The following is a 19221-nucleotide window of genomic DNA, read 5'->3' on the forward strand; positions in this document are numbered from 1 at the left end:
CTGGACCCATCAGTACCTGCCATCTGGGGTTTGGGCATCTTAAAAAAGGACGTCTTTTGTCCTGTCCCCTCTTTGGGTGGGCCCAGCCTTGACCCACCCATCGTAGTTTTTGCTTTATGGGGACAGGAATTAAAATCGTGATTTTCCTCTCCGCAGAGGTTGCACCTTATCGTATGGCTACATCTTGAGGCTATGTGACCTTCTTGGCCACACCTATTGCAGCGAATCACACGCTCCGCGCCGCAGGTCTCCTGGGTGTGGCCAAACCTCAAGCAATTTCGGCAATACATAGGCATTTGAGGATAGAACAGGAAGCCCCGAACTCTCCCGATGGCAAAATTTGGGGGCGGATGGCAAAGACCCCCAATACCACCGGGATCCTTACGGAGCTTGACCCAGAACTTCCTCTTGCCGTTCCAGAACCGCACGGAGTTCAATATTTTGTTTGCGAATCGCACCTCTTCGCAGTATCGCCGAAGAAAAGTGGCTATATCCTCCGTGGTCACATGAGGGCTGTGCATAGCCACCACCAACGGTATATGTTCCTCACCATAGAGGAACTGGAACGAAAGACCGTCGAGTCGATCGTCCCTCTGGTCCGCACCAGACAAGGTTGCATAGATGTTATCGCAACACGCCGTGGCCGTGAAGGTGACGGTATACAGGCCACGGCTTTCCTGGTCATTTAGACACAGGATGTCCTCCCTATTGAGGCGGAAGTAGTCAAGAAGAATCACCTCCGCAATGAAGCGGAGGTTCTTCAACTGACGATGGCTCTCCGACACCTCTATGCGGATAGTATTTCGCATCGACATTTCCCCAGAGGGGAAAGCCCAGGAGAACGGCATCTTCCACACCCAGGGACTAAGCCCCTTCCCCAATAGCAGCAGGGGCTCGGAATCCCGCTATAAAAGCGGAACCCTTACCCAAGGCAGAGGTCGGGGGTACCCTAGGTGCTTCCGAAGCTACAGGTAACGCTCAACGTACCGAAAATGCCTTCTGAGACACAAGGTCCCAGAGACAGGGGGATCGCAACCCGTTGTCTGTGGACTAAGCCCGCTCCCCAATAGCAGCAAGGGGGTGAAGTCCCTCCGTAAGGAGAGACAATCCCCCAAGGCCGAGAAGCGGGGTACCACAGACACCTTCCGACCAGACCAAATGCAGATACTACACTTGATCTTAGCCAAAAGGCCGAGAAGCGATAACCGTGAAAGGGGCGGGCCCAACAAGGTGCCCTTCATGGGCACTATCACTGCTTGCTGTCAGGGAGGCTGCCAGACAATTTTCCATGCACACTCTGGGCTGGGGGGCAGTCAACCACCAGTACACACAGCAGAACCTAAACCCATACCATTATTGCTAAGCAGCAAGACAGGGGCCCATTGCACTCCCACGGGGCCTTTTTAAATGCAATCCATAACCCGGATTTGCCAGGAACCCTTCTTACTCCTCCTACTTGCATGTGACACTGGGCTTAGGATCTGCATAGGAAACACACACACAAGCACACACCTACCTTTGTTGCCTGCAGATGCCTCCTTGGCTGTCCCCAAACGGTATCAAACCAACACCCACGGGAAGCTGTAAGCATAGAGGACATGCCTGCACCCCATTGGACTTACCTGTGTGGGTTAAACCCGGGTTATTTGACAACCTATGGCGGTGATGGTTCTGCTCAGGCAGAGCAGTGCTGATGCTCCTCATAAAGCTGTCGCTGCTGTGAAGGTTCTAGGTGACATCACAAATCCCTATGGTTACATACACAACAAAGCTGGGTTGTTGTTGTTTACACTCTGCAAGGCCTGTGGAAGTGAGTGACATCATAGCACTGTAGTTCTGAGGGTTCTAGATGGATGCAACAATCTCCTGTTGCTTCTATGAAGGCCATAATAGACGACATCACCAAACAGCTCCATAGTCACATACACAGCAAAGGAGAGATGTTGTTTACACCTAGTGATGTCAGTGGTATTGAGTGACATCACAGCACAGTGCTAAGGCTCCTGGGCCTGGACACAGCAGCGGCTGCAATATCTCAACGGAGAATACGTTTATATATATGTGTGTGTGTGCGCGTATATATATATATATATATATATATATATATATATTTCTCCGCCGAAATCACTTTTAAACCCATTTCCACCTTTTTTTCCCTTCTCTTCCTGTTACTTTTTTTTCACGTTTTTTTACGTTTTTCTCCTTTTCGCCTCTTTTCTGGGCGTATTATTCTTCTTTTTCTTCTTTTTTTTCGTCTAATGCATACCCCATCAGTGCAGCAATGCTTATTCAATACCGCCAGCAGATGGAGACACTGGGGGATAATTTTCTAAGGATTTATACTGATTTTTCCTGTCTGAATTTGTCGCACAGAAAGTTGCAGGCCAAATATGTGTGACATTTCTGCGACTTTAGCTTCTAGAGCATTTTTACAACATTATACATAGGTGCTGAATACATAAAAAGCGACTGTTCAGCGACAGACAAGTCGCATCGGCTGAAAGTAGGCCAGAATGTCAGTCCATGTTGGAGCAGGTTTAGATACAGTCTAAAGTATAGATCTCAAAGTCTGTGCACAGAATTTAGCAAGGGCCTCGCACCTTCTGATGCATCAGGTAGGTGCACAATAGCATAGCCTAACCCTCTGTACTTTGGTCTATATTGATGCGGGACATAGACAGCCAGCTGATGACCAATCCATTAGTGCAATGGATGGTTGGAAGCATTTGTCTTTGCCTTTGCAATACCACAGAAGCAATGCATGGTCAATGTACAGCAATGACACACCTGTGTGAACAGCCAGGAGACCCCCCCCCCCCCCATGTTATGTTACATAGTTACATAGTTAGTACGGTCGAAAAAAGACATATGTCCATCAAGTTCAACCAGGGAATTAAGGGGTAGGGGTGTGGCGCGATATTGGGGAAGGGATGAGATTTTATATTTCTTCATAAGCATTAATCTTATTTTGTCAATTAGGAACATTCAGCACCCACCCGCTATCAAGGCAGCTGCCTATCATGTCATGCCCTACCTGCACAGGTGTGCTGGCTACTCAAATGATCCAATTAAGGAGGCCATTTAGTCAGCAGCAGCAGAAGTCCTGTGCCTGGACGCTCCAACAGCGGCCAGACACAAGCAGAAGCAGAAGCAGCAGAAGCAGCAGCAGCACCACCTTTTGTTTTTTGGCTGCAGCAGCAGCAAGGCCCACAGGGCTGGCTAGCTGGCTAGCCAGCAAGCAGGTAGCAATGAAAGTAGGAATCTTTCTTTTTAACCCTGTAAGGGGGTGGTGCACTGTACCCGAAGATACTGCCATATCGGGTCAATGCATAGGGCGACGGAAGCAAGCTTCGAAATCGGCCCCCGTTCTCAAAAATCCATTTAATATATGGTCCCCAGATAGGGGACGTATCAGATATTAAACTGATAAGAACAGATACTACACTTGATCTTAGCCAAAAGGCCGAGAAGCGATAACCGTGAAAGGGGTGGGCCCAACAAGGTGCCCTTCATGGGCACTATCACTGCTTGCTGTCAGGGAGGCTGCCAGACAATTTTCCATGCACACTCTGGGCTGGGGGGCAGTCAACCACCAGTACACACAGCAGAACCTAAACCCATACCATTATTGCTAAGCAGCAAGACAGGGGCCCATTGCACTCCCACGGGGCCTTTTTAAATGCAATCCATAACCCGGATTTGCCAGGAACCCTTCTTACTCCTCCTACTTGCATGTGACACTGGGCTTAGGATCTGCATAGGAAACACACACACAAGCACACACCTACCTTTGTTGCCTGCAGATGCCTCCTTGGCTGTCCCCAAACGGTATCAAACCAACACCCACGGGAAGCTGTAAGCATAGAGGACATGCCTGCACCCCATTGGACTTACCTGTGTGGGTTAAACCCGGGTTATTTGACAACCTATGGCGGTGATGGTTCTGCTCAGGCAGAGCAGTGCTGATGCTCCTCATAAAGCTGTCGCTGCTGTGAAGGTTCTAGGTGACATCACAAATCCCTATGGTTACATACACAACAAAGCTGGGTTGTTGTTGTTTACACTCTGCAAGGCCTGTGGAAGTGAGTGACATCATAGCACTGTAGTTCTGAGGGTTCTAGATGGATGCAACAATCTCCTGTTGCTTCTATGAAGGCCATAATAGACGACATCACCAAACAGCTCCATAGTCACATACACAGCAAAGGAGAGATGTTGTTTACACCTAGTGATGTCAGTGGTATTGAGTGACATCACAGCACAGTGCTAAGGCTCCTGGGCCTGGACACAGCAGCGGCTGCAATATCTCAACGGAGAATACGTTTATATATATGTGTGTGTGTGCGCGTATATATATATATATATATATATATATATATATATATATATATATTTCTCCGCCGAAATCACTTTTAAACCCATTTCCACCTTTTTTTCCCTTCTCTTCCTCTTACTTTTTTTTCACGTTTTTTTACGTTTTTCTCCTTTTCGCCTCTTTTCTGGGCGTATTATTCTTCTTTTTCTTCTTTTTTTTCGTCTAATGCATACCCCATCAGTGCAGCAATACTTATTCAATACCGCCAGCAGATGGAGACACTGGGGGATAATTTTCTAAGGATTTATACTGATTTTTCCTGTCTGAATTTGTCGCACAGAAAGTTGCAGGCCAAATATGTGTGACATTTCTGCGACTTTAGCTTCTAGAGCATTTTTACAACATTATACATAGGTGCTGAATACATAAAAAGCGACTGTTCAGCGACAGACAAGTCGCATCGGCTGAAAGTAGGCCAGAATGTCAGTCCATGTTGGAGCAGGTTTAGATACAGTCTAAAGTATAGATCTCAAAGTCTGTGCACAGAATTTAGCAAGGGCCTCGCACCTTCTGATGCATCAGGTAGGTGCACAATAGCATAGCCTAACCCTCTGTACTTTGGTCTATATTGATGCGGGACATAGACAGCCAGCTGATGACCAATCCATTAGTGCAATGGATGGCTGGAAGCATTTGTCTTTGCCTTTGCAATACCACAGAAGCAATGCATGGTCAATGTACAGCAATGACACACCTGTGTGAACAGCCAGGAGACCCCCCCCCCCCCCCATGTTATGTTACATAGTTACATAGTTAGTACGGTCGAAAAAAGACATATGTCCATCAAGTTCAACCAGGGAATTAAGGGGTAGGGGTGTGGCGCGATATTGGGGAAGGGATGAGATTTTATATTTCTTCATAAGCATTAATCTTATTTTGTCAATTAGGAACATTCAGCACCCACCCGCTATCAAGGCAGCTGCCTATCATGTCATGCCCTACCTGCACAGGTGTGCTGGCTACTCAAATGATCCAATTAAGGAGGCCATTTAGTCAGCAGCAGCAGAAGTCCTGTGCCTGGACGCTCCAACAGCGACCAGACACAAGCAGAAGCAGAAGCAGCAGAAGCAGCAGCAGCACCACCTTTTGTTTTTTGGCTGCAGCAGCAGCAAGGCCCACAGGGCTGGCTAGCTGGCTAGCCAGCAAGCAGGTAGCAATGAAAGTAGGAATCTTTCTTTTTAACCCTGTAAGGGGGTGGTGCACTGTACCCGAAGATACTGCCATATCGGGTCAATGCATAGGGCGACGGAAGCAAGCTTCGAAATCGGCCCCCGTTCTCAAAAATCCATTTAATATATGGTCCCCAGATAGGGGACGTATCAGATATTAAACTGATAAGAACAGATTTTTTTTTTTTTAAGTTAACCCTCAGAACTCCATCAGAGCTCTAAGTTCTTATTTGAGCTTGATTTTTTTGTTCATCATCAGGAAAACCCGTTTTTCTTTATTTCTTTATCTTTTTTAACAATAAAAGAAACCATATTTAAAACATAAAAAAATATTTAACCAAAACTAACCATGCAATATTTCACCAAAGAGGATTACCAAAAGGTCATTCCTCTTCTCCATGCAAAAACCATCAAGAACTCTAGGAAACCACAAGTTATTGCACCTCTCTGCATCTCACTTTTAGCTGGAACCGCCAGCCACGCCGGAACTTTGTATGTTTCCACAAATCTATCCACATCTGCGTGAAACGAACGATAAACTTTATCCCTTGCTTCATTGATTTTGTATCCCAATCTTTCTTTTAGACTACCCAAATCCTTGTCAAAGGCCTTTTTCTCTTTATTTGTCACACTCTCGAAAACAACATCAAGAGAGCCTCCATACCTTACCGGTATAAATTCATCTTCTTCATTTTCTTTCCTTTTCTTCTCCTCCACCACTTTTCTAGTTGGAGCTTCTTCCCCTTCCGGTTCTTCACTCACCTCAATTTCCTCCTCTCTATTTCTTTTCATACCCTCCTTCTTCTTCTTCTTCCTCTTAGGACACGTGCCTACCAGATGCCCCTCATCACCAAATAGGTGACATTTTTTTCTTTTCTTTACATGCTTCTGGTTCATGGCCTTCTCCTTGACATTTATAGCACCACAAGATGTCGCAGAAATCTTTCCTATGCCCGTACTTCTTACACTTTCGACAAAAGTCGTCCATGCCAGAAAAGAACAGGTCCCCATTAACTGTACCAATCTTAAAACGACCAGGCGGATACATTAGCCTTCAATCAGGTGCTTTCTGAAACTTTACTTGAAATTTCCACTTCGTCGTCCAAAGACCGAATTGATTATATATCTTGCCTTTTGGCTTCACCTCCTCACAGAATCTGGAAAGGAACAAAACAATCTCCTCTTCTGGGATATACGGACTGTACATCCTTACAGTTAGAAGTCTTTCCTGCGTCGGAAAATGGGGAGTAATCTCTACCCCTCCCAACACAGGGTGCGACTTCCACAGCAATGCTTTATTGCAGAACATACCACAGTCCTCCTCCGAAACCAGAACCACGTCATAGATACCACTTCTTGGAAATTCCAGCATGGATAATATCTGTTCCTTCTTCAGCTCAAAGAGCTTGAACAAAATCTCTTCAACTACGAAAAATAAGCCTCTCTCCTTCTTCTCAGGGTCCAAAAGAGTAACACGAACTCCATTTCGTAGTCTGGCGTAGCTAGGTACACCTACAGCAGGATCTTCTGTCTTGCCAGCCTCCTCCATCGCAGAACAAAACACCTCCCCTACTGCAAGCAGGTAGGTGGTGATCGCTCCTCGTTGCCCAGGGACTAAGCCGTTACCCTGATGTCAGCAAGGGGGTTTAGTCCCACCAAAAGATGGAACGATCCCCCAGGGAAAAGGAGCGGGTACCCCGGGCACCTTCCAGCCAGATCAAGTAAGCAAATACTACACTTGATCTTAGCCAAAAGGCCGAGAAGCGATAACCGTGAAAGGGGCGGGCCCAACAAGGTGCCCTTCATGGGCACTATCACTGCTTGCTGTCAGGGAGGCTGCCAGACAATTTTCCATGCACACTCTGGGCTGGGGGGCAGTCAACCACCAGTACACACAGCAGAACCTAAACCCATACCATTATTGCTAAGCAGCAAGACAGGGGCCCATTGCACTCCCACGGGGCCTTTTTAAATGCAATCCATAACCCGGATTTGCCAGGAACCCTTCTTACTCCTCCTACTTGCATGTGACACTGGGCTTAGGATCTGCATAGGAAACACACACACAAGCACACACCTACCTTTGTTGCCTGCAGATGCCTCCTTGGCTGTCCCCAAACGGTATCAAACCAACACCCACGGGAAGCTGTAAGCATAGAGGACATGCCTGCACCCCATTGGACTTACCTGTGTGGGTTAAACCCGGGTTATTTGACAACCTATGGCGGTGATGGTTCTGCTCAGGCAGAGCAGTGCTGATGCTCCTCATAAAGCTGTCGCTGCTGTGAAGGTTCTAGGTGACATCACAAATCCCTATGGTTACATACACAACAAAGCTGGGTTGTTGTTGTTTACACTCTGCAAGGCCTGTGGAAGTGAGTGACATCATAGCACTGTAGTTCTGAGGGTTCTAGATGGATGCAACAATCTCCTGTTGCTTCTATGAAGGCCATAATAGACGACATCACCAAACAGCTCCATAGTCACATACACAGCAAAGGAGAGATGTTGTTTACACCTAGTGATGTCAGTGGTATTGAGTGACATCACAGCACAGTGCTAAGGCTCCTGGGCCTGGACACAGCAGCGGCTGCAATATCTCAACGGAGAATACGTTTATATATATGTGTGTGTGTGCGCGTATATATATATATATATATATATATATATATATATATATATATATATTTCTCCGCCGAAATCACTTTTAAACCCATTTCCACCTTTTTTTCCCTTCTCTTCCTCTTACTTTTTTTTCACGTTTTTTTACGTTTTTCTCCTTTTCGCCTCTTTTCTGGGCGTATTATTCTTCTTTTTCTTCTTTTTTTTCGTCTAATGCATACCCCATCAGTGCAGCAATGCTTATTCAATACCGCCAGCAGATGGAGACACTGGGGGATAATTTTCTAAGGATTTATACTGATTTTTCCTGTCTGAATTTGTCGCACAGAAAGTTGCAGGCCAAATATGTGTGACATTTCTGCGACTTTAGCTTCTAGAGCATTTTTACAACATTATACATAGGTGCTGAATACATAAAAAGCGACTGTTCAGCGACAGACAAGTCGCATCGGCTGAAAGTAGGCCAGAATGTCAGTCCATGTTGGAGCAGGTTTAGATACAGTCTAAAGTATAGATCTCAAAGTCTGTGCACAGAATTTAGCAAGGGCCTCGCACCTTCTGATGCATCAGGTAGGTGCACAATAGCATAGCCTAACCCTCTGTACTTTGGTCTATATTGATGCGGGACATAGACAGCCAGCTGATGACCAATCCATTAGTGCAATGGATGGCTGGAAGCATTTGTCTTTGCCTTTGCAATACCACAGAAGCAATGCATGGTCAATGTACAGCAATGACACACCTGTGTGAACAGCCAGGAGACCCCCCCCCCCCCCATGTTATGTTACATAGTTACATAGTTAGTACGGTCGAAAAAAGACATATGTCCATCAAGTTCAACCAGGGAATTAAGGGGTAGGGGTGTGGCGCGATATTGGGGAAGGGATGAGATTTTATATTTCTTCATAAGCATTAATCTTATTTTGTCAATTAGGAACATTCAGCACCCACCCGCTATCAAGGCAGCTGCCTATCATGTCATGCCCTACCTGCACAGGTGTGCTGGCTACTCAAATGATCCAATTAAGGAGGCCATTTAGTCAGCAGCAGCAGAAGTCCTGTGCCTGGACGCTCCAACAGCGGCCAGACACAAGCAGAAGCAGAAGCAGCAGAAGCAGCAGCAGCACCACCTTTTGTTTTTTGGCTGCAGCAGCAGCAAGGCCCACAGGGCTGGCTAGCTGGCTAGCCAGCAAGCAGGTAGCAATGAAAGTAGGAATCTTTCTTTTTAACCCTGTAAGGGGGTGGTGCACTGTACCCGAAGATACTGCCATATCGGGTCAATGCATAGGGCGACGGAAGCAAGCTTCGAAATCGGCCCCCGTTCTCAAAAATCCATTTAATATATGGTCCCCAGATAGGGGACGTATCAGATATTAAACTGATAAGAACAGATACTACACTTGATCTTAGCCAAAAGGCCGAGAAGCGATAACCGTGAAAGGGGCGGGCCCAACAAGGTGCCCTTCATGGGCACTATCACTGCTTGCTGTCAGGGAGGCTGCCAGACAATTTTCCATGCACACTCTGGGCTGGGGGGCAGTCAACCACCAGTACACACAGCAGAACCTAAACCCATACCATTATTGCTAAGCAGCAAGACAGGGGCCCATTGCACTCCCACGGGGCCTTTTTAAATGCAATCCATAACCCGGATTTGCCAGGAACCCTTCTTACTCCTCCTACTTGCATGTGACACTGGGCTTAGGATCTGCATAGGAAACACACACACAAGCACACACCTACCTTTGTTGCCTGCAGATGCCTCCTTGGCTGTCCCCAAACGGTATCAAACCAACACCCACGGGAAGCTGTAAGCATAGAGGACATGCCTGCACCCCATTGGACTTACCTGTGTGGGTTAAACCCGGGTTATTTGACAACCTATGGCGGTGATGGTTCTGCTCAGGCAGAGCAGTGCTGATGCTCCTCATAAAGCTGTCGCTGCTGTGAAGGTTCTAGGTGACATCACAAATCCCTATGGTTACATACACAACAAAGCTGGGTTGTTGTTGTTTACACTCTGCAAGGCCTGTGGAAGTGAGTGACATCATAGCACTGTAGTTCTGAGGGTTCTAGATGGATGCAACAATCTCCTGTTGCTTCTATGAAGGCCATAATAGACGACATCACCAAACAGCTCCATAGTCACATACACAGCAAAGGAGAGATGTTGTTTACACCTAGTGATGTCAGTGGTATTGAATGACATCACAGCACAGTGCTAAGGCTCCTGGGCCTGGACACAGCAGCGGCTGCAATATCTCAACGGAGAATACGTTTATATATATGTGTGTGTGTGCGCGTATATATATATATATATATATATATATATATATATATATATATTTCTCCGCCGAAATCACTTTTAAACCCATTTCCACCTTTTTTTCCCTTCTCTTCCTCTTACTTTTTTTTCACGTTTTTTTACGTTTTTCTCCTTTTCGCCTCTTTTCTGGGCGTATTATTCTTCTTTTTCTTCTTTTTTTTCGTCTAATGCATACCCCATCAGTGCAGCAATGCTTATTCAATACCGCCAGCAGATGGAGACACTGGGGGATAATTTTCTAAGGATTTATACTGATTTTTCCTGTCTGAATTTGTCGCACAGAAAGTTGCAGGCCAAATATGTGTGACATTTCTGCGACTTTAGCTTCTAGAGCATTTTTACAACATTATACATAGGTGCTGAATACATAAAAAGCGACTGTTCAGCGACAGACAAGTCGCATCGGCTGAAAGGTAGGCCAGAATGTCAGTCCATGTTGGAGCAGGTTTAGATACAGTCTAAAGTATAGATCTCAAAGTCTGTGCACAGAATTTAGCAAGGGCCTCGCACCTTCTGATGCATCAGGTAGGTGCACAATAGCATAGCCTAACCCTCTGTACTTTGGTCTATATTGATGCGGGACATAGACAGCCAGCTGATGACCAATCCATTAGTGCAATGGATGGCTGGAAGCATTTGTCTTTGCCTTTGCAATACCACAGAAGCAATGCATGGTCAATGTACAGCAATGACACACCTGTGTGAACAGCCAGGAGACCCCCCCCCCCCCATGTTATGTTACATAGTTACATAGTTAGTACGGTCGAAAAAAGACATATGTCCATCAAGTTCAACCAGGGAATTAAGGGGTAGGGGTGTGGCGCGATATTGGGGAAGGGATGAGATTTTATATTTCTTCATAAGCATTAATCTTATTTTGTCAATTAGGAACATTCAGCACCCACCCGCTATCAAGGCAGCTGCCTATCATGTCATGCCCTACCTGCACAGGTGTGCTGGCTACTCAAATGATCCAATTAAGGAGGCCATTTAGTCAGCAGCAGCAGAAGTCCTGTGCCTGGACGCTCCAACAGCGGCCAGACACAAGCAGAAGCAGAAGCAGCAGAAGCAGCAGCAGCACCACCTTTTGTTTTTTGGCTGCAGCAGCAGCAAGGCCCACAGGGCTGGCTAGCTGGCTAGCCAGCAAGCAGGTAGCAATGAAAGTAGGAATCTTTCTTTTTAACCCTGTAAGGGGGTGGTGCACTGTACCCGAAGATACTGCCATATCGGGTCAATGCATAGGGCGACGGAAGCAAGCTTCGAAATCGGCCCCCGTTCTCAAAAATCCATTTAATATATGGTCCCCAGATAGGGGACGTATCAGATATTAAACTGATAAGAACAGATAAGGTTTCAACAAAATTTTATTGAATAAATAAGAAACCATACAAAATTTAAAATGCAAAATAATAAAAGGTTCACAAAAGTTTTAAAATACAAATAATAAAACCAGTAATAAAAGGAGAAAAAATAAAAATGGCAGGATAAAACATTATACAAATGTCATAAAAACTGATTATACTGTTATTTCGTTCCATAGAGGCAGACACCACATGGATGCTGCCTCGCTGGCCCCCAACTGTTTCTTGTCTCTTAGGTAATAGATGTACATCTCACTCAGGGCCAGCTTTATACAGTTTTTAACATCAATAAAATCATGTTTAAAAAGTAAGATGTTCCTAACTTTCCAGATGGCATTTTTAAAACAATTAATAATCATCCAGCAGATCATCTGCTGTTTAAAATTGGGGCAGTTAAAAAGACCGTAAAAGACACATTCGTGATTAAAATCTTTTAGGCCGCAGGCCCACTTCAAAAGTGGGCCTACCTTCCTCAAAAGCTCCCGTGCAAAAGGGCAGTTCCAAAATATGTGCAGCACCGTTTCGTCCACTCCGCAGCCATCTCTCGGGCACTTGGCTCTCGCCACCAGTCCTCGCCTGTGCTGAAACTCACGAGTAGGGAGGCACTGGTGGACGATTGCCCAGGCAAGATCCCTGTGTACATTCGCCAGAAACTTCCCGTACACGTTCCGCCATACCTTTTTGGATCTTGCCTGTGTGAAATTGGACACTGCCAGGGTAACCTCACTCCGCCTGAGGACCTTTGATACCTTTCTCTGGTCCCCCAGTATGTCAGGCTCCAAATCTTGGAGACCTAGGAGCCTGACTGTCTTTTCCAACACCACATAATGTTTTGGGGGACACAGAAGCACCGGAGCGTTCAGAGGGATGCGCAACCATCTTTTAAAAACCATGCCCGCAGCGTACCTTAAAAAGCAGCTAAAAATGCCATCGGATTTAATAATTTTAAAACAGAAACAGAAATACTTTATGTAAAAGAAAGTAAAAAGGTTAGGAACATCTTTCCCGCCATTATCTTTACTTTTGTACATAAAATCACGCTTTAATTTCTCCATTTTTGAACCCCATAAAAAAGTAAAAACAATTCTAGTTACTTTTTTAATGTATAAAATAGATGGAGGAAATACCATGGCAATGTATAGCATAATAGGGAGTAAAACCATCTTTATTATTAAAATCTTCCCCTCCATGGTAAGGTTTCTAAGATTCCACATTAAAATCTTCTTCTCCATCTTAGCTATAGCTGAATCCCAGTTAGGGCTCCCATCATTGACCTGGTTAAAAACAATACCTAAAACTTTAATTTGATCCTGTTGCATTGTGACTCCTGGGGTGATGGATGAATCCCAGGAGCCAATATAAAAACAGTCACATTTATCTGTGTTTAGCTTAAAACCAGAGACCTCGCAGAAATAGCTGGTGTTCCTCAATGCCCCCCTCATGGATGGAGAGTCCGGGCACAGTATGGTGACATCATCCATGTACCCCAACACCTTTAGATGGGTCCCTCCTCCACCAGGTATCGGTACGCCTCTTACTACCCGGTCTTTTCTGAGGAGGGCCATCAGTGGTTCGATTGCGCAAATAAAAAGGAGTGGGGACAGGGGGCAGCCCTGTTTGACACCTGATAAAAGAGGAACACCGCTGGTTAAAAAGCCATTAACAGAGACTTGACTAAAACAGGATCGGTATAAAAGCATGATTCGGCTTAAAATCGTTTCAGGCACTGCCATCTTTTTAAGAACTAAAAACAGGTATTCATGGGAGACCCTATCAAAGGCTTTTTCAAAGTCTAAGGATAAAATTGCTACAGTTTGATTTCTATCCTTAAAATACCATAAAACATCTCTTAAAATATTTAGGGATTCAGCTATAGACCTTCCAGGTACCCCACAAACCTGATTTGGGTGAATTAATTTATGAATAAAAGGTTTAAAACGGACAGCTAATAACTTGGCTAAAACTTTATAATCAACATTTAAAAGTGTGATGGGGCGCCAATTTTTTAGCATATCCTTTTCACCCTTTTTAAAAAGTAATGATACAATCCCCCTCCTCCAGGAAGGGGGAAGTTCATTAACAATAAAAGTTTCTTTATACAATAAAACCATATCATCCTTTAAAATATCCCAAAAAGCTAAATAAAATTCGATGGGTAAACCATCTTCCCCAGGGGCCTTCCCACTAGAAAAACTTTTAAAAACAAATAAAAGTTCATCTAAGTTAAGATCACGGGATAAAACCTCCTGGTCTAAAACATCTAGCTTAAAATCAAGGGAATTAAGAACATGTTCTAAAAAGGATGGATTAAGATCTTTCTTATTAAAAAGAAGCTGGTAGAAGTTAAAAACTGCATCTAACATGCCTTTTGGAGTGGATTCACCCTCAAGGTTTTGGATGATATCCCCTCCTATTCATCACTTTTTTAAAAAAGAAACGGGAACATTTCTCGCCCTCCTCCAGGTGCTGCACATGTGAGTTAAAAATGATTTGTTTCCCTTTCTTTTCTATGGCATGTTTTATTTCAGTTTTAAGGTTTAAAATATCATTTTCTACATCCATACCAGCTTCTTTCAATTTAAAAAGTACATTTAAACGCATGTTAAGAACATAAAACCACTGTTTTTCCATTTTTGCCTTCTTCTTACCTGCTTTGATAAAAAAAAAATCTGATTTTAGATTTGGTGCCCTCCCACCAGTGCAGCATAGGCTCGTGGGGTTTTCTTTGTGATTGCCAGCATTGGTAGGTCCGCACAAACTCCTCTTTTATCTCAGGGTCCTCTAGGAGTGTGGTGTTTAATCTCCAGAGGCCCCTTTTTGCTTTTTGCTCCCCCTCTAGCTCCAGGCCCACCAAGAGGAGCTTATGATCAGAGAAGATATTCTGCTCGAGCGTGCATTTCAGGGGTTTAAAAGCTCTAGAGGAAAAAATAAAATCGATTCTGGAGCTCACTCTTCCATTGGACCATGTGGCGCCTGGGTCCTCCGGCAAGAGATCCTTCCAGCAATCTTTCAAATTAAAATCATCAATAAAATTTTTAAGCAGGTAAGAAGTGCGGTCTTTACGATTAATATCCCCACCCTGCCGGTGTTCCCCATCACGTATGCAGTTAAAATCACCTCCCACCAGCAGGGGGGAAGACCCAACACAAAACAGTGGTAAAATTTCAAATAGTTCTGCCCGCTCCTGTTTATCAGGAGGGGCATACACATTTAAAACACGAATTAAAAGTCCATTAAAATATAGATGAATTAAAAGAGCTCTGCCAGGCACAATCTCAGTTACTGTATGAATAGAAAAGGACTGGCCTCGGCAGAGCAGCCCAACACCCACAGAACGACAGTCATTTGCACCGGACCATATGGATGGGCCCAGCTTCCAGTCTTCTTTTAAGTCTTTATAGTCCATTTTACTAGGGATTCCACATTCTTGTAGCAGGCAAAGGTCAAAGTCACATGTCTCTAGATAAGAAAATAAAGCAGCCCTGCGATCAGGGCTCTTTAAGGACCTCACATTGAGTGAGGCAATTTTTACAGGGATAGGCATAGTTTATGGAGAGTCCGTGCTTGGAGAATCAAAGTCAATAATAAGCTGCGTACCGTCATCCCCCGCCTGCGGGGTCATCAGCTCCTTGATGTTCTGAGGGTCGGAGCTTGAGATCGATGATGCCCCGACCCTGAGCTCGCTCTCGTCCGAACTACGGCACGCCGCTTTCCTTTGAATGTCTTCCTCTTCTTCTTCTCTTTGTCTTTTAAATGTCACACTGCTGTCCATATCCTCTGTGTTGCTCTCACTCGATGTAATCTCTGGCCCCCGGCTGATGGATCTGCGTCTTCTTTCATCATTTGACGACTGGAACTGCTGCACAGGGGCCTGTGAGGCCTCTTTTCCGGAACCTTTGCCGCTACCTTGGGAAGTTTTCATCGCTTGTTCCCCAGCAAGCGTTGCTGAGGACTGTTGCTCCAACTTCCCCATCGATCGACGATGGCCAGTTTTACCCACCGGGTCCACTGCTGGCGGGGCAGCAAACCCTGGTTTGGCGCCACTTGTCTTCTTGGCCCTGTCCTGTATAGGCGGAGTAACAGGACCGGGCTCAGACCTGGCCACCTGGCTCCCCTTCCGGCGGGCTTTCACCGGGGCCTCTTCGTCCGGAGCAGGGCGACCCTGGGCCAAGCCAGTACCTGGCTTATGCTGCAATTTTGGGTCCACTTTTGCCCCCACCGAGGCCCGTCGGCTGCCACCCGCCACAGGTGAGCCCCCTTCAGAAGTTTCGGCGGGCTCTTGAGCCAGGTAGGAAGTCGATCGACGTCTTTCAATTTCCCGGGCAGTAAACTCGATCACCCGCCCGGGCTTCGTGGAATCCCCATGGCCTCCCCCTAGCACTACCACCGGTGGGCCCCCCGATGGAGCACCAGAGGTCTTGGGCCTGGACCCATCAGTACCTGCCATCTGGGGTTTGGGCATCTTAAAAAAGGACGTCTTTTGTCCTGTCCCCTCTTTGGGTGGGCCCAGCCTTGACCCACCCATCGTAGTTTTTGCTTTATGGGGACAGGAATTAAAATCGTGATTTTCCTCTCCGCAGAGGTTGCACCTTATCGTATGGCTACATCTTGAGGCTATGTGACCTTCTTGGCCACACCTATTGCAGCGAATCACACGCTCCGCGCCGCAGGTCTCCTGGGTGTGGCCAAACCTCAAGCAATTTCGGCAATACATAGGCATTTGAGGATAGAACAGGAAGCCCCGAACTCTCCCGATGGCAAAATTTGGGGGCGGATGGCAAAGACCCCCAATACCACCGGGATCCTTACGGAGCTTGACCCAGAACTTCCTCTTGCCGTTCCAGAACCGCACGGAGTTCAAGATTTTGTTTGCGAATCGCACCTCTTCGCAGTATCGCCGAAGAAAAGTGGCTATATCCTCCGTGGTCACATGAGGGCTGTGCATAGCCACCACCAACGGTATATGTTCCTCACCATAGAGGAACTGGAACGAAAGACCGTCGAGTCGATCGTCCCTCTGGTCCGCACCAGACAAGGTTGCATAGATGTTATCGCAACACGCCGTGGCCGTGAAGGTGACGGTATACAGGCCACGGCTTTCCTGGTCATTTAGACACAGGATGTCCTCCCTATTGAGGCGGAAGTAGTCAAGAAGAATCACCTCCGCAATGAAGCGGAGGTTCTTCAACTGACGATGGCTCTCCGACACCTCTATGCGGATGGTATTTCGCATCGACATTTCCCCAGAGGGGAAAGCCCAGGAGAACGGCATCTTCCACACCCAGGGACTAAGCCCCTTCCCCAATAGCAGCAGGGGCTCGGAATCCCGCTATAAAAGCGGAACCCTTACCCAAGGCAGAGGTCGGGGGTACCCTAGGTGCTTCCGAAGCTACAGGTAACGCTCAACGTACCGAAAATGCCTTCTGAGACACAAGGTCCCAGAGACAGGGGGATCGCAACCCGTTGTCCGTGGACTAAGCCCGCTCCCCAATAGCAGCAAGGGGGGTGAAGTCCCTCCGTAAGGAGAGACAATCCCCCAAGGCCGAGAAGCGGGGTACCACAGACACCTTCCGACCAGACCAAATGCAGATACTACACTTGATCTTAGCCAAAAGGCCGAGAAGCGATAACCGTGAAAGGGGCGGGCCCAACAAGGTGCCCTTCATGGGCACTATCACTGCTTGCTGTCAGGGAGGCTGCCAGACAATTTTCCATGCACACTCTGGGCTGGGGGGCAGTCAACCACCAGTACACACAGCAGAACCTAAACCCATACCATTATTGCTAAGCAGCAAGACAGGGGCCCATTGCACTCCCACGGGGCCTTTTTAAATGCAATCCATAACCCGGATTTGCCAGGAACCCTTCTTACTCCTCCTACTTGCATGTGACACTGGGCTTAGGATCTGCATAGGAAACACACACACAAGCACACACCTACCTTTGTTGCCTGCAGATGCCTCCTTGGCTGTCCCCAAACGGTATCAAACCAACACCCACGGGAAGCTGTAAGCATAGAGGACATGCCTGCACCCCATTGGACTTACCTGTGTGGGTTAAACCCGGGTTATTTGACAACCTATGGCGGTGATGGTTCTGCTCAGGCAGAGCAGTGCTGATGCTCCTCATAAAGCTGTCGCTGCTGTGAAGGTTCTAGGTGACATCACAAATCCCTATGGTTACATACACAACAAAGCTGGGTTGTTGTTGTTTACACTCTGCAAGGCCTGTGGAAGTGAGTGACATCATAGCACTGTAGTTCTGAGGGTTCTAGATGGATGCAACAATCTCCTGTTGCTTCTATGAAGGCCATAATAGACGACATCACCAAACAGCTCCATAGTCACATACACAGCAAAGGAGAGATGTTGTTTACACCTAGTGATGTCAGTGGTATTGAGTGACATCACAGCACAGTGCTAAGGCTCCTGGGCCTGGACACAGCAGCGGCTGCAATATCTCAACGGAGAATACGTTTATATATATGTGTGTGTGTGCGCGTATATATATATATATATATATATATATATATATATATATATATATTTCTCCGCCGAAATCACTTTTAAACCCATTTCCACCTTTTTTTCCCTTCTCTTCCTCTTACTTTTTTTTCACGTTTTTTTACGTTTTTCTCCTTTTCGCCTCTTTTCTGGGCGTATTATTCTTCTTTTTCTTCTTTTTTTTCGTCTAATGCATACCCCATCAGTGCAGCAATGCTTATTCAATACCGCCAGCAGATGGAGACACTGGGGGATAATTTTCTAAGGATTTATACAGATTTTTCCTGTCTGAATTTGTCGCACAGAAAGTTGCAGGCCAAATATGTGTGACATTTCTGCGACTTTAGCTTCTAGAGCATTTTTACAACATTATACATAGGTGCTGAATACATAAAAAGCGACTGTTCAGCGACAGACAAGTCGCATCGGCTGAAAGTAGGCCAGAATGTCAGTCCATGTTGGAGCAGGTTTAGATACAGTCTAAAGTATAGATCTCAAAGTCTGTGCACAGAATTTAGCAAGGGCCTCGCACCTTCTGATGCATCAGGTAGGTGCACAATAGCATAGCCTAACCCTCTGTACTTTGGTCTATATTGATGCGGGACATAGACAGCCAGCTGATGACCAATCCATTAGTGCAATGGATGGCTGGAAGCATTTGTCTTTGCCTTTGCAATACCACAGAAGCAATGCATGGTCAATGTACAGCAATGACACACCTGTGTGAACAGCCAGGAGACCCCCCCCCCCCCCCCCCATGTTATGTTACATAGTGACATAGTTAGTACGGTCGAAAAAAGACATATGTCCATCAAGTTCAACCAGGGAATTAAGGGGTAGGGGTGTGGCGCGATATTGGGGAAGG

At 46.1% G+C, this 19221-nt stretch overlaps 4 non-coding genes and 3 pseudogenes across 4 annotated transcripts; all 7 read right to left on the minus strand.

Annotated features, from left to right (window-relative positions):
* Positions 1-985: 985 nt before the first annotated feature.
* On the minus strand, positions 986-1203 carry LOC130337275 (U2 spliceosomal RNA; annotated as a pseudogene).
* Positions 1204-3284: 2081 nt separating this feature from the next.
* LOC130337297 (U2 spliceosomal RNA) lies at positions 3285-3475 on the minus strand. Its single transcript, XR_008878211.1, has one exon. It is a non-coding gene; the product is annotated as a U2 spliceosomal RNA (small nuclear RNA).
* A 2092-nt stretch (positions 3476-5567) lies between these two features.
* On the minus strand, positions 5568-5755 carry LOC130337249 (U2 spliceosomal RNA). Its single transcript, XR_008878182.1, has one exon. It is a non-coding gene; the product is annotated as a U2 spliceosomal RNA (small nuclear RNA).
* Positions 5756-7231: 1476 nt separating this feature from the next.
* Positions 7232-7312, minus strand: LOC130337277 (U2 spliceosomal RNA; annotated as a pseudogene).
* Positions 7313-9405: 2093 nt separating this feature from the next.
* LOC130337299 (U2 spliceosomal RNA) lies at positions 9406-9596 on the minus strand. Its single transcript, XR_008878212.1, has one exon. It is a non-coding gene; the product is annotated as a U2 spliceosomal RNA (small nuclear RNA).
* A 2089-nt stretch (positions 9597-11685) lies between these two features.
* Positions 11686-11871, minus strand: LOC130337246 (U2 spliceosomal RNA). Its single transcript, XR_008878180.1, has one exon. It is a non-coding gene; the product is annotated as a U2 spliceosomal RNA (small nuclear RNA).
* A 5391-nt stretch (positions 11872-17262) lies between these two features.
* LOC130337273 (U2 spliceosomal RNA) lies at positions 17263-17481 on the minus strand (annotated as a pseudogene).
* Positions 17482-19221: the final 1740 nt, after the last annotated feature.

The sequence above is a fragment of the Hyla sarda genome, unplaced genomic scaffold (assembly GCF_029499605.1).
Source record: "Hyla sarda isolate aHylSar1 unplaced genomic scaffold, aHylSar1.hap1 scaffold_493, whole genome shotgun sequence".
Taxonomy (NCBI): domain Eukaryota; kingdom Metazoa; phylum Chordata; class Amphibia; order Anura; family Hylidae; genus Hyla; species Hyla sarda.